This window comes from Salmo salar, chromosome ssa17 (assembly GCF_905237065.1).
Source record: "Salmo salar chromosome ssa17, Ssal_v3.1, whole genome shotgun sequence".
NCBI classification, from domain to species: Eukaryota; Metazoa; Chordata; class Actinopteri; order Salmoniformes; family Salmonidae; genus Salmo; species Salmo salar.
Window position 1 is genome coordinate 22554757 of NC_059458.1, and position 13611 is coordinate 22568367.

Genomic DNA, 13611 nt, shown 5'->3' on the forward strand with positions numbered 1-13611 from the left:
TAGAGTGGGGATCCCCTGTATGAATAAAGTATATACTAAATAAAAATATAAACGCAACAAGCAACAATTTCAAAGATTTTACTGAGTTACAGTTCATAGAAGGAAATCAGTAAATTGAATTAAATTCATTAGGCCCTAATCTATGGATTTCACATGACTGGGCAGGTACGCAGCCATGGGCCTGGGAGGGCAGAGGCCCACCCACTTGGGAGCCAGGTCCACCCACTGGGGAGCCAGGTCCAGCCAATCAGAATTAGTTTTTCCCCACAAACAGACAGAAATACTACTCAGCACCCCCATCCCCCTCCTCAGACAATCCCGCAAGTGAAGAAGCCGGATGTTGAGGTCCTGGGCTGGTGTGGTTACACGTGGTCAACGGTTGTGAGGCTGGTTGGATGTACTGCCAAATTCTCTAAAACAACATTGGTCGAGAAATGAACATTAAATTCTCTAGCTACAGCACTGGTGGACATTCCTGCAGTCAGCATGCCAATTGCACACTCCCTTAAATCTTGAGACATCTGTGGCATTGTGTTGTGTGACAAAACCGCACATTTTAGAGTTGCCTTTTATTATCCCCAGCACAAGGTGCACCTGTGTAATGATCATGCTGTTTAATCATCTTATTGATATGCCACACCTGTCAGGTTAATGGATTATCTTTAGTAAAGGAGAAATGCTCACTAATAGGGATGTAAAAAAACTTTTTTGTTCTTTTTTTTCTCCCCAATTTCGTGGTATCCAGGGATCTTTTATTTCAGCTCGTGAAAAATGGGACCAACACTTTACATGTTTTGTTAATATTTTTGTTCAGTATAGATTAGTTCATGAAAACTAAAGAAGATAATGAAGCTCATTTCTATATAATCAACTGATGAGGTAAAAATGGCGGACTGAAGTCCATGGAGACAAGACAACACAGGAGCAAAAGGTGTCCTATATCCCCTGTGCACCTCTCAACCCCTCTCTCTGTCTATCTTTATCTCTCTCTGTCTATCTTTATCTTTCTTCATGTCCCATCAGGTTAAATGTTTGTCTGTATTTCTGAGCAATCATTCCACGTGTGCTTGATTCCTGACTATTTATAAAGGACTAGTTGCTACCCTCTTCAATTACACTAGTCCCCATCCCTTTCCATACTGAGACCTATCCTCTAGCCATAGGCTCCTTCCCATTTAGTGATTTCAGATATGAAGGGGCTGGATAGGGTTAAGCAATATGGTAAGGATTTTATTACAGTCTTCCAAATGGACTTAGGTAACTTCCACCATGTTGCTTACAACTATCCACTTCCCTCAGATCTACAAACACCATAGGGTGGAACTACAGATGTAGGATCTTAATTTGAGCCAGATGTGGATTATTATGTGGATTATAATTAATAGATATTTTTGTAGGGGTTGATACATTTTTTGGAAGGGAAAATCAAGACCGAAATTTAACAGTGGAAATTACAAACTTCAGAAGACCTTTTAAACCTCAAATACACCACACGTTTTAAATTCCCCCCTGCATTGCAGGAAAGTGCTCTTGCAACAGGCTGATCAATTTAAGATCCTACATCTGTAGGGGGAGAAGGTTCTAGAGATTCTTTTAGGACTGGGCCTAACAGTATCCATGCAGTAGCAGTAGCCCAACCCGTCAATGCAACACAAAACAGGACACAGAATCCAGATCCAGGGTTGTGATCACCAGACACCACAGCATAAACAAATATGGCCGACAAACGCGATGTACAGAAATAAAGCCAGAACAAGTTGTCACCAGGTCGTAACTCTTAAAGTTTGGGGAATGCCCAGCAAGTGCAGTGTGGGGCTGTGAGAGGCGATATGGGGAATAACGTGTGTCTGTGTGTTGATACCGAGAACATTGTCAGGTTTTAAAAGTAGTCTCATATCTATGTAGTCCAAACCAAACGTTAGTTTTAATTATGGTTATAAACCTGTAGTTAGTCTCTCAGGTATTCTGTTATGAGCACATTTTTATGGACCAATTAGGTTCGTTTTTTTAGTACTAGTTTTCTGTTACTTCATGTGGAAATGTACGTAAATAAAAACTCTATATAAAACACAAAGATCAGTGGCTTGGGGTCAACATCATCCTATTCCCATTCCTCCCTGTGTGGGAGTGGCTGGTTGATGCAGCAAGAGTGTTTCTCCCAAGCCGTTGGTAGGGAAAGAAACACACACACACACACACACACACACACACACACACACACACACACACACACACACACACACACACACACACACACAGTACAGTGTCTGTAATGACAGCAGCTGCTCCCTGCCAGCATAACCAAGGTGCCGGAGCAAACGACAGCAAATGCCTGAAATTCTGACTTCTGGAATATTCCCACGTTCAGCCAACACTCCACCCAGTCGAAGTAATCTGAAGCATGGCGCAAGTTTGGGCACGCGTTAGTGGCATTAGTCGTGTGTGTGTGTGTGTGTGTGTGTGTGTGTGTGTGTGTGTGTGTGTGTGTGTGTGTGTGTGTGTGTGTGTGTGTGTGTGTGTGCGTGTGTGTGTGTGTGTGTGTGTTAGTACATCAAAACCTATGCAACCATACTGTATGTCGGCAGACATCCAAGAAGGACAACATGCCAGAGAGAGAGAGTATGTGAGAGAGAGATAGAGAGAGAGAAAGAAAGAGTGAGAGAGAAAGAGACAGAAAGCAAAAGAAAGACAGGGAGAGAGTGGTTGAGAATAATAAGAGAAAGAAAAAGCTTTATTGAGAGTGTAAGAGACAGAAAGAGACAGTCAGTCTAACATTCTGTTAGCGTGTTCCATTAGCACCCAGTCCACAGTGCCCCTCTGTCCCCCTATAACCCATGCTCCCTATTAGCATGGTGGTCCTACAGAGGAGAAAGCTGGTTATTCAGAGAGCCAGGCCACAGACAACAGCAGCCGTCACACCAGACCAGGGCTCTGTATAAATAGAGGGGGGCCACTGGCCTCTGGAGGGGACCATTGCCACCATCGCGTGACTCTGAACACAGTCCAGAGAGGCCCAACAGTCACAATCTGCCATCAGGGGTGAACCCCAATTTGTATGAATTGAGGAGAAGTATGAATAGTGGCTTGCCTGGTTTCCTGAGAGTCTTTTCCGTTTCTGTTTGGGCTAACTCGTTGTTGAATGTAGAAGCAGTCAGGCAGCCTGGCTAGGTAAATGGCTACACCGAATATAGACACTTAAAAAGAAAGAAAGAGAGAGATAACGAAGAAATAGAAAGAGAGACAGAAAAGAGAGACTGATTGACAGAGGTAGTCTGTGTTGTCTTAAGAGAAATGGGCGCAGAGAGAGGAGAAAGAGAGAGAGAGAGAGAGAAAGAGAGACTGATTGACAGAGGTAGTCTGTGTTGTCTTAAGAGAAATGGGCGCAGAGAGAGGAGAAAGAGAGAGAGAGAGAGAGAAAGAGAGAAAGAGAGAGATGAAAGCCTACCATCTCTCCTGGCTGCTGTCCAGACAATGATGTCATGTTTAATGACCTCACCATGCATTGTCATGATCGCCCCCCTTGTGCACCACTTTAGGTGCACCACAGCCCAAAGTGTCTGTCTTTTAACCACCGACATTATTGTACTACCACATGTCTCCATTGCCCAACACCGTGTGTAAAGCCCACTAATTTTAATGGTTTCAATCGCATGGCCTATTAACTTGGTGTTAGCTAATTAGCTTGTTTACCCCAAGGCTAGGGAAAGGCAACCATGTGATCAGGGCAGCTTTGACGCTGGCCCGATGTCTTCATCTTCAGGGAAAGCTAGTAGCGCGCCGTGACAGTAGCTGTCTGAGAGGAACTACGGGAGGCCTTCCTTTTTATATTCTCCTAAAAAAAAATCATATTTTTTCCCGCTCTCTATATGTCTGCGAGAGAAAAAAGGGAGTCTTTATCCTGAGAGTCGGTTAGAGAGGCTGGGAATTCAAAATATAGAAATAGAACCAATAGAAGTGTACACATTTCTAAAATCCACATGATTGTTCATTTAAGTGTTTAAAGTACTTTTTTAAATAGCAAATAAACCAAATTCATTGAAATATTATTATAGCCATATGGCCTACAGCTCAACTAGAAAACGAACCATTTCCACAATACAACACTGTTGATCTGTGCACCCAGCCAGCCTGCTGCTGCTGCTGCTTTCTAGTGGATGATGGAGTAGTAGTAGAAGTTAATTAAAGGACAGGCGTCATTCCCTCCCTCCTTCCCTCACACCGCTCAGTCCCGTGGGCGCCAGGGAAATAACAGGCCTCTCTCTCTCTCTTCACTGCTTTCAGAGCCCAGAGCCTCGTCTCAATCCCGAAAGTCGCTCCCTTTCCTCCTATGCCCTCTATCCTCCGTCACTTCCCTTCAAAATATTGCAATTCACCTATTTGGTTTAGCCAGATCTGTGACGAGAAGTGAGCAAGGGCAGAGAGCAGAGTGGAGGGGGAAATTCTTTGGCATTAAAAGGCAGGCAGCCCTTGGTCGGCTCCATTGGTCGGTGCCCAAAAAAGTGGCAGACAGGCCACAAACTTCACTAGACAGCCCCACTTTCCAACCCTCCCCACCGCCCACCCCGCAACAAAAGAGCCAGCATCACCATATTCCTCTGGGAATGGGCGTGTCCAGAGAAGGGAAAAACAACAGTTGAATCTGTGCTGTTAAACTCCACATTCACCCTGATTATAATCTCTGGCTTTGCTGTTTGTTTGTTTTCAAACCCACCAAGGTTTACATTAGGAGCTCTGAAGTGTGGAAAATGCCTGCCAAGACCAAGAGAGAGCTAAAAGAATAACGCACCAAAACATCCCTGCACGGTTGATGACCTGTCTTCTTGAGATGCATGGCGAATCTATAATACTGCAGTATACACTGTTTCATGCTTCATTCTGACTAACAGATCAATATGGTTTATTTAAGTGGAAAAGCAACTTTGAATTGATAACTATTCAAATGAATGTCAGGTGGAAAAACACAAAGATGTAGTTTACTTTACAAAGTCCTCCTCCGGATTGTAAGCTCCCCTTTGGCAGGAGAAAGTCATGATGTCATCACAGGGTATTCCCTTCTTCACTCTACCAAATATAGGCAGGAAGAATGGCCTACTGTAGTTTTAGGAAAGAATGCAGGGTGATCCAGTGTGTGTGTGTGTGTGTGTGTGTGTGTGTGTGGGTGTGTGCATTCATAACGATGGGCCCGTGTCTAACGTCGCCTCAACATTCTGCCAAGGGATGAATGGAATGTCTGGTATTCTCTAAATCATCACAGAGGTATTTTCTCTCTCATACCTAAAGACTGGCCTGTTTTTCTGACCCCCAACCTTTACAGTAAATGTTTTGTAGAACTGGCTGTCGTTTGTGGAACTATTTCCATTCTTTTTATTTTGTTTCATGATGAATCAAAGGTATGTGACCTGTGACTTGTAGTACTGAACAACATCCTTATTTTGAAAGAACAGAACACGTTTCCTTTGATATTTCCTTTGGAAAAACAGGCCAGTGTCAATTTGTGACTTTACAACCAAAAAACGAAATGAATGCTGACATAAGCCCTCAGCACGTTTCCAAAAGGCTTGGTGAGTTACAGTACATGAAGGTTTCCATGTTTCCTTAGCATTTAAAGTAACTGTGGAGTGAAAATCAAACTTATAAAAGTTAATATTCTGTTAACTCATACCCAAATAATGTTGTTGACTTTTCCTATACTGGTATTTGTGGCCAAAGCATAAATTGGAGAAAAAAAACACTTCAAAAACTCCACCTCAAACTTGTATCTCAAACAGAACATTTAAAAAATGCTTGCTATTTCCTCATAGAACAGGATGTCATGTTGGCTCATTGGCTGAGCCGGCCAATCAGTGGTTTACTCACGTAAATATTTTTAATGACCGGTATACGCCCACACCATTCTGTTGTTGGGGTACGCCCACACCATTCAAACACATAAAATCTTTTAACATACTTCATTACAATTGTTTGAAAGGAAAACGATTTCACTCATATTGTAGTTCATTTTAGGTCATATTGCATAGAAATCTGGAAACACTGAACAGTTACTTTAAGGAGAGAACATCATCAAAGATGGGCCTTGTTAGATGAACTATCTCACGCTACATTTTACAAACTGCCTCGGTAATTATTGTTTTCAACAAACTCTTCCATGTCTCTTCTTACATAAACTGTTCTCAACCGCAATTACGACTTGCAACAAACATATCCAAAAAGCCTCTGAGGAGAGCGGCAGGGAGAAATTAGAAACCTAAAATACGACACTGTTAGCAAACAGCCACATATAAAATAAAATCAGTTAGTCTTCTGGGCTCTTGGAAGACATGTTACCGGTTAAGTCTCACGTCACCTAAGAGCAACAGGTCACAATACCCTGTCTGTACATCAGTGGTATGTGTGTTGTGTTGTGGGTGTGTGTGTGTGTGTGTGTGTGTGTGCGCATGTGTGTATAAGTGGTTATTAGGGTCTCAGTGAGTCACACTAACCCGCAATGTCTAATGAGACATGACCCACACATCCTGCCGTTCATTACTGACTGTGTCCGTTTGGGTCGCAGTCTGGGGTCTTTAAGCCTGCATTCCTCCATTCATTCCTCAACCTCGGAATTCATTACTGACTGTCTTACGTTCCTGACCGCAAGATCGTAAGACAGTCAAACAGGAATACAATCACCTCAGCATTCTGATGAGGTCATTCCCAACAATTAACTGCTCCTGGTGTGATGACACAGAGCCACAAAGCATCCCAGGAATGTCCTCGCCCAAATATACTGAACAAAAATGTAAACGCAACATATAACAATTTCAAAGATTTTTACTGAGTTACAGTTCATATGAGGAAATCAGTCAATTGAGAAACATTTTGGGGGGCCCTCATCTATGGATTTCACTTGACTGGGAATACAGATCCTGTTGGTCACAGACACCTTAAATAAATGGTCCTCAGGATCTGGTGACAAGAGGCACCTGTGTAATGATCATGCTGTTTAATCAGCTTCTTGATATGCCACACCTGTCAGGTGGATGGATTCTCTTGGCAAAGTTTGAGAGAAATAAGCTTTTTGTGCATATGGAACATTTCTGGGATCTTTTATTTCAGCTCATGAAACATGGGACCAACATTTTACATGCTGCGTTTATATTTTTGTTCAGTGTATATATGGTACAATTAAGAGTGGTTAGTTAGCACTGTTGTCTAAATTAGTTTAACTCACCCCTCCCTCGTGTATATGCTGTGAATGTCTGAATGAGCATCCTTTGTCACAAATGCACTGGGAGAGAAATTACATTCAGTCTGTGGCAGACAAAGAGAAGGGAGAATGTTTATCTGCTAATATAGGGTGGTAGTGTTGGTATGATGTCCCAAGCCGGGATTCATACACATTGACTCAGTTTAACCTAAAAACCGTGTGTGTGTGTGTGTGTGTGTGTGTGCATTTGAAGGTTCTTTTGAGGTCTGAGGTTTTAATGGGAATGCCCCTGTAATTCCCCCTGATCCCCAGAGTCTGAAATGATTCATGAGTCTAAAAACAGCTAATGAGATAAATACCGTCTATCAGTCTGCCTCAGTTTATCCTTCCCACTGCACTCTACAGAACAGGGTGACATCATCACGTCTCAGACTGAGAAAACTGACATTGACTATCTCCCTGGATGGCTGCTCTTTTATTCCCCAGTCATACATTTCATTGGTTCCTTTTACAACAGTTCAACATGGTTTTCAAATCAATATGGGTGTTCTGAAGCAATTCAATGCTTATCAAAACAGAAGATGAGCCATGAGTGTTATATTATAGAACTAATGGGATGAATACTGGACCTATATGGTCATAGCATTTATTCCACTCATTCTATAGGATGATATCACCGCTTTGCAGACCGACTGAGTGATTAGAAAATGTATCATCTTGCTGACTTTTGTTAATCTGCTGAATGAGACAATGAGCCCCTCAGGGTGATCGGTATAGACAAGGTTATCAATCACTCTGATTGGAAAATTGGATCGTGTGACAGGCATTGTAGTGCAGAGTGAGTTTTCCGACTGGTGGACTGGGGTCTACTGGTGGACCGGGTCTGGTCTCCTGTGTCACAGATGTCTTTGGGGTCAGCATAGAAACCAATTATGTTGTAAGGTCACAAAAAAAAATCATGATTGCAACAAAGGTTCATGATTGCAGCGACCTTAAGCAACCGTTGCTGGATTCTTAAACACAGCGATACACATTGAGGCTTCTTGTCACGTATTCATCCGTTGACATGGAAATCTCTTGTAAGCGTATAACGTTGTCATGACAACACAGATACTAGGCTCAGTATCGGTTGGTAAAGATAGTGTTGAGAGAGCTGAGAGGTCAGAAGTGAAGTGACGAGTGATCGTCTCATCATCTCGTCCCGAGTGGTGTGTTTTGTCTGTTGTGCAGTAGTAGACTAAACAAAGACTGAGACCAGTGAGTCCCTTGAGACCTGGGCTGGGAGTTCAGTTCAAGGCAGGGATCTGATCTTGCAGTTGCTTTGGGAAAACAAAGTGCTATAAGAGTTCTAAAGTTTTGCTTGGCTAGCAATGGTAGTATACTCGACTAAAAATAAGGAACTACTACTGTTAATACACTACAACAAACGGAAAACCCACTCAGTGAAACTTGACTCACTGATTCCCTTGTAGTCTATTCTAAATCCTCATCTAAATGAACCGTCTCTAGCTGTTTCATGTCCAGTAGATGTTTCCCCTCAACAGAGCCAAAGTCCTAAGCGATATAAGCATAAGCAACATAAGCGGTTGCTTAGGGCCCCCGGGTCTCCACTTACTATTGAATATACTAAGAATACTAGAATACAGCAGGTGCAATTTCAAAATGTAGTTGTGCATCAGCAGTTTTTCTCTTGCTACTGTATGTCAGTCACTCCATTAGCCATGTCAGCTAACAATGATTTGAATGGTATCTAAACTTGTAGTAAGTCATGGCCAAATACCGACCGGGGACAAAGGGCACGTGCCCCATTGGCCCTGACCTCCAGGAGGCCCCATTCATTTTGTTAGTCATATCATGTTAGCATGGCTTAAGTCATAAAAAAAATTGTGGAATTGCAGGAAATTTGCTTTAAAACTGCAACCATTTCTTTCCACTCCATGGCAAATGGGTAGAATTGCATGAAATCTGTTATAAAAATGCTACATTTTCTCTACATCCCATGCAAATGTATAGAATTGCATGAAATTTGTCATAAAAATGCAATGTTTTCTCTCCTTCCCATGGCAATGGGTAGAATTGCATGTAATCTGTTATAAAACTGCAACATTTTCTCTACACCCATGGCAAAATGTGTAGAATTGCAAGGATTTAAATCTAAAATGTACCAAATCTCGCTTAGGGCCCGCAAAAGACTAGAGCCGGCCTTGCCCCTCAATAAGTGAAGGTGAGACTGACAGACTGATGGCGTCAGGGTGTTCTGTATCTGTATGAGTTCATCATGAAGCCTGGAGGCGGTTTGGGTTTTATGGATTTCTGCCCTGTCATGCTCCCTCCACTTCCATATGCCATGATCAAGACCTAATGAGAATGAATGTGATTCCTTCCATTTGACATAATCCAGATCTAATGAGAATGAATGTGATTCCTTCCATCTGACATGATCCAGATCTAATGAGAATGAATGTGATTCCTTCCATCTGACATTATCCAGACCTAATGAGAATGAATGTAATTCCTTCTAACTCACATGATCAATATCTAATGAGAATGAATGTGATTCCTTCCTTCTGACATGATCAATATCTAATGAGAATGAATGTGATTCCTTCCTTCTGACATGATCAATATCTAATGAGAATGAATGTGATTCCTTCCAACTCACATGATCAATATCTAATGAGAACGAATGTGATTTCTTCCTTCTGACATGATCAATATCTAATGAGAATGAATGTGATTCCTTCCTAAAAGCGTACACTGACTCTGTACTAGCCTTACTACCCTCCAGCTAGAGATAGGGAGAGAGATGAGAGAGAGATGGAAAGAGAGAGCTAGATGAGAGAGAGAGAGAGAGATAGAAAGAGAGAGATGGCAAGAGAGAGATGGAGGAAGAGAGAGAGGGAGAGAGAGAGCGAGTGAGAGAGATGAGAAGTGAGAGAAATGGAAAGAGATGGAGGGAGAGAGAGAGAGAGAGAGATGAAGAGATGGAGCCCTTTGAATTGAATTGAGAGAGACAGAGAGACAGCCCAATTCTGATATTTTTTGCACTAATTGGTCTTTTGACCAATCAAACCAGATATTTTCACATCAGCTCTTTTTCAGAGCTGATCTGATTAGTCAAAAGACCAATTAGTGAGAGAAAAAATCTGAATTGGGTACCTTTGTGAACGGCGCCTTAGAGGAGTGATGGAGGAAGGGGAGAGAGGCCTGAGGGGTTGGGGTGTGCGGCTGATCAAATGACCATCTCTGGGTAATAAATCAAATAATTATTAAGTCTCTCAGGAGGGTACACAAGAAGCAGGCATGTCATTTCTTGGACTGCTTCCTTGGGGTAAAGAGCAGATCCCAATCAGTCACATATTCACACATGCCAAAGTCACCCTGCAAGAATGACATCATGGACGAAAACCCACTAGTCAATTCAGTCCCCCACCCACGCATACATTTACATTTACACACACACACACACACACACACACACACACACACACACACACACACACACACACACACACACACACACACACACACACACACACACACACACACACACACACAGCTATATGCTCTGTGTGCAGCAACCATGGCAACCAACATCTAAGCCATGACATCACCCTTCCCACCCCAGGAGAGAGAAGGTGACTCGTGACTTGTCCGTCAGTCGGTGACTCTCTTCCCAGGGATTTCACTCAGCTAGACGTGGAAACTCTATAACGGTACCGAAACTGCCAGGATGTTTCAACAACCCTCTATGTGGTTTACAGTGCTAACACTAAACTACCAAAACAGACCATGTTACAGGTCCAATCAGTTGTCAGGGCCTACCTAGACCCATATCAGACCAAGGGGGGAAATTCCCTCTGACCACCACCTACCAACCCACTGTCTAGCACCTCCACAGTCCTACAGTTTTCCCACAATGGTGAGTCACTGCATGGCTCTCCCGCTATCACACAGGTGCTGTCTGGAACCATTCAAATGGACATATACACAGTATACACACATCACTCCATACAGGGTTTAGAGAATATCATTTGAAAAGAAAGGATACTTTTTTTAATACTTCCAGAGTTGCAGTAAAGATTGGATCAGAGTTCAGAAGGCTGTCATTACCTATTAGTCAAACACATAGTGTACATAAAGACAACACATGTACACAGAACATTAACGTCATTTAGCAGACACTCTTAATAACCAGAGCGATTTACAGGAGCAATTAGGGTTAAGTGCCTTGCTCAAGGGCACATTGTTCGGGGATTCAAACCAGCAATCTTTCGGTTACTGGCCCAACGCGCTTAACCACTAGGCTACCTGCCAGGCTACATTGTCTTCAATTAGCCACAACTGGTAATAAATGAAATTCAGATTACAGACAATGACTCAATGGATGAATGAATTATTGAATGAATCATCTTGCACTTTATCTAGAAGTCCTAGGAAACAATGGAGACATGCTAGAGTGGAACGAGTGGGATGGGGGTCCATACATCCTGGGACAACCTCTAAAGTCAGACTGCAGACTGTTCCAGACACCCACGCACCACATGGTGGGCCCTGACCCGAGCCCTGACTCCTGACTCAGCCGTCTAGGACCGTCTGAGACCCTGAGAACAGGATGTGTCACAAGCTTAGAGTTCTGTATATGCCTGTGTAATGGAGTCCATCCGTGAACGGCCGACCCGGTATTAGAACTCGCGTTCACAACTATATTTGATAGGGCTGCCGACTAACTTACTTTAATGCAGTATCTATCTACAGTAGGAGTATGTAGTACTATAAAAAACCTTTCTAACTATAAAACATTTTTACATTTAACATTTAAGTCATTTAGCAGACGCTCTTATCCAGAGCGACTTACAAATTGGTGCATTCACCTTATAATATCCAGTGGAACAACCACTTTACAATAGTGCATCTAAATCTTTTAAGGGGGGGTTAGAAGGATTACTTTATCCTATCCCAGGTATTCCTTGAAGAGGTGGGGTTTCAGGTGTCTCCGGAAGGTGGTGATTGACTCCGCTGTCCTGGCGTCGTGAGGGAGCTTGTTCCACCATTGGGGTGCCAGAGCAGCGAACAGTTTTGACTGGGCTGAGCGGGAACTGTGCTTCCTCAGAGGTAGGGAGGCGAGCAGGTCAGAGGTGGATGAACGGAGTGCCCTTGTTTGGGTGTAGGGCCTGATCAGAGCCTGAAGGTACGGAGGTGCCGTTCCCCTCACAGCTCCGTAGGCAAGCACCATGGTCTTGTAGCGGATGCGAGCTTCGACTGGAAGCCAGTGGAGAGAGCGGAGGAGCGGGGTGACGTGAGAGAACTTGGGAAGGTTGAACACCAGACGGGCTGCGGCGTTCTGGATGAGTTGTAGGGGTTTAATGGCACAGGCAGGGAGCCCAGCCAACAGCGAGTTGCAATAATCCAGACGGGAGATGACAAGTGCCTGGATTAGGACCTGCGCCGCTTCATGTGTGAGGCAGGGTCGTACTCTGCGAATGTTGTAGAGCATGAACCTACAGGATCGGGTCACCGCCTTGATGTTGGTGGAGAACGACAGGGTGTTGTCCAGGGTCACGCTAAGGCTCTTAGCACTCTGGGAGGAGGACACAAGGGAGTGGTCAACCGTGATGGCGAGATCATGGAACGGGCAGTCCTTCCCCGGGAGGAAGAGCAGCTCCGTCTTGCCGAGGTTCAGCTTGAGGTAGTGATCCGTCATCCACACTGATATGTCTGCCAGACATGCAGAGATGCGATTCGCCACCTGGTTGTCAGAAGGGGGAAAGGAGAAGATTAATTGTGTGTCATCTGCATAGCAATGATATGAGAGACCATGTGAGGATATGACAGAGCCAAGTGACTTGGTGTATAGCGAGAATAGGAGTGGGCCAAGAACAGAGCCCTGGGGGACACCAGTGGTGAGAGCACGTGGTGCGGAGACAGATTCTCGCCACGCCACCTGGTAGGAGCGACCTGTCAGGTAGGACGCAATCCAGGCGTGGGCGGCGCCGGAGATGCCCAGCTCGGAGAGGGTGGAGAGGAGGATCTGATGGTTCACGGTATCAAAGGCAGCAGATAGGTCTAGAAGGATGAGAGCAGAGGAGAGAGAGTTAGCTTTAGCAGTGCGGAGAGCCTCCGTGACACAGAGAAGAGCAGTCTCAGTTGAATGCCCAGTCTTGAAACCTGACTGATTAGGATCAAGAAGGTCATTCTGAGAGAGATAGCAAGAGAGCTGGCCAAGGACGGCACATTCAAGAGTTTTGGAGAGAAAGACAACTTTACAACTTGTAGCCTTTTAAGAACCACTATTTCTTAAGAGCAGTGATCTTCAATCCTGGTCCTGGGATCCACAAAGTCTAAGCAAGGGCTATAGGGCTTGATGTATAGTAAATTAGTTGAATCAGGTGCTTTAGTGCTGGGCTAGCACAAAATACTGAGATAAT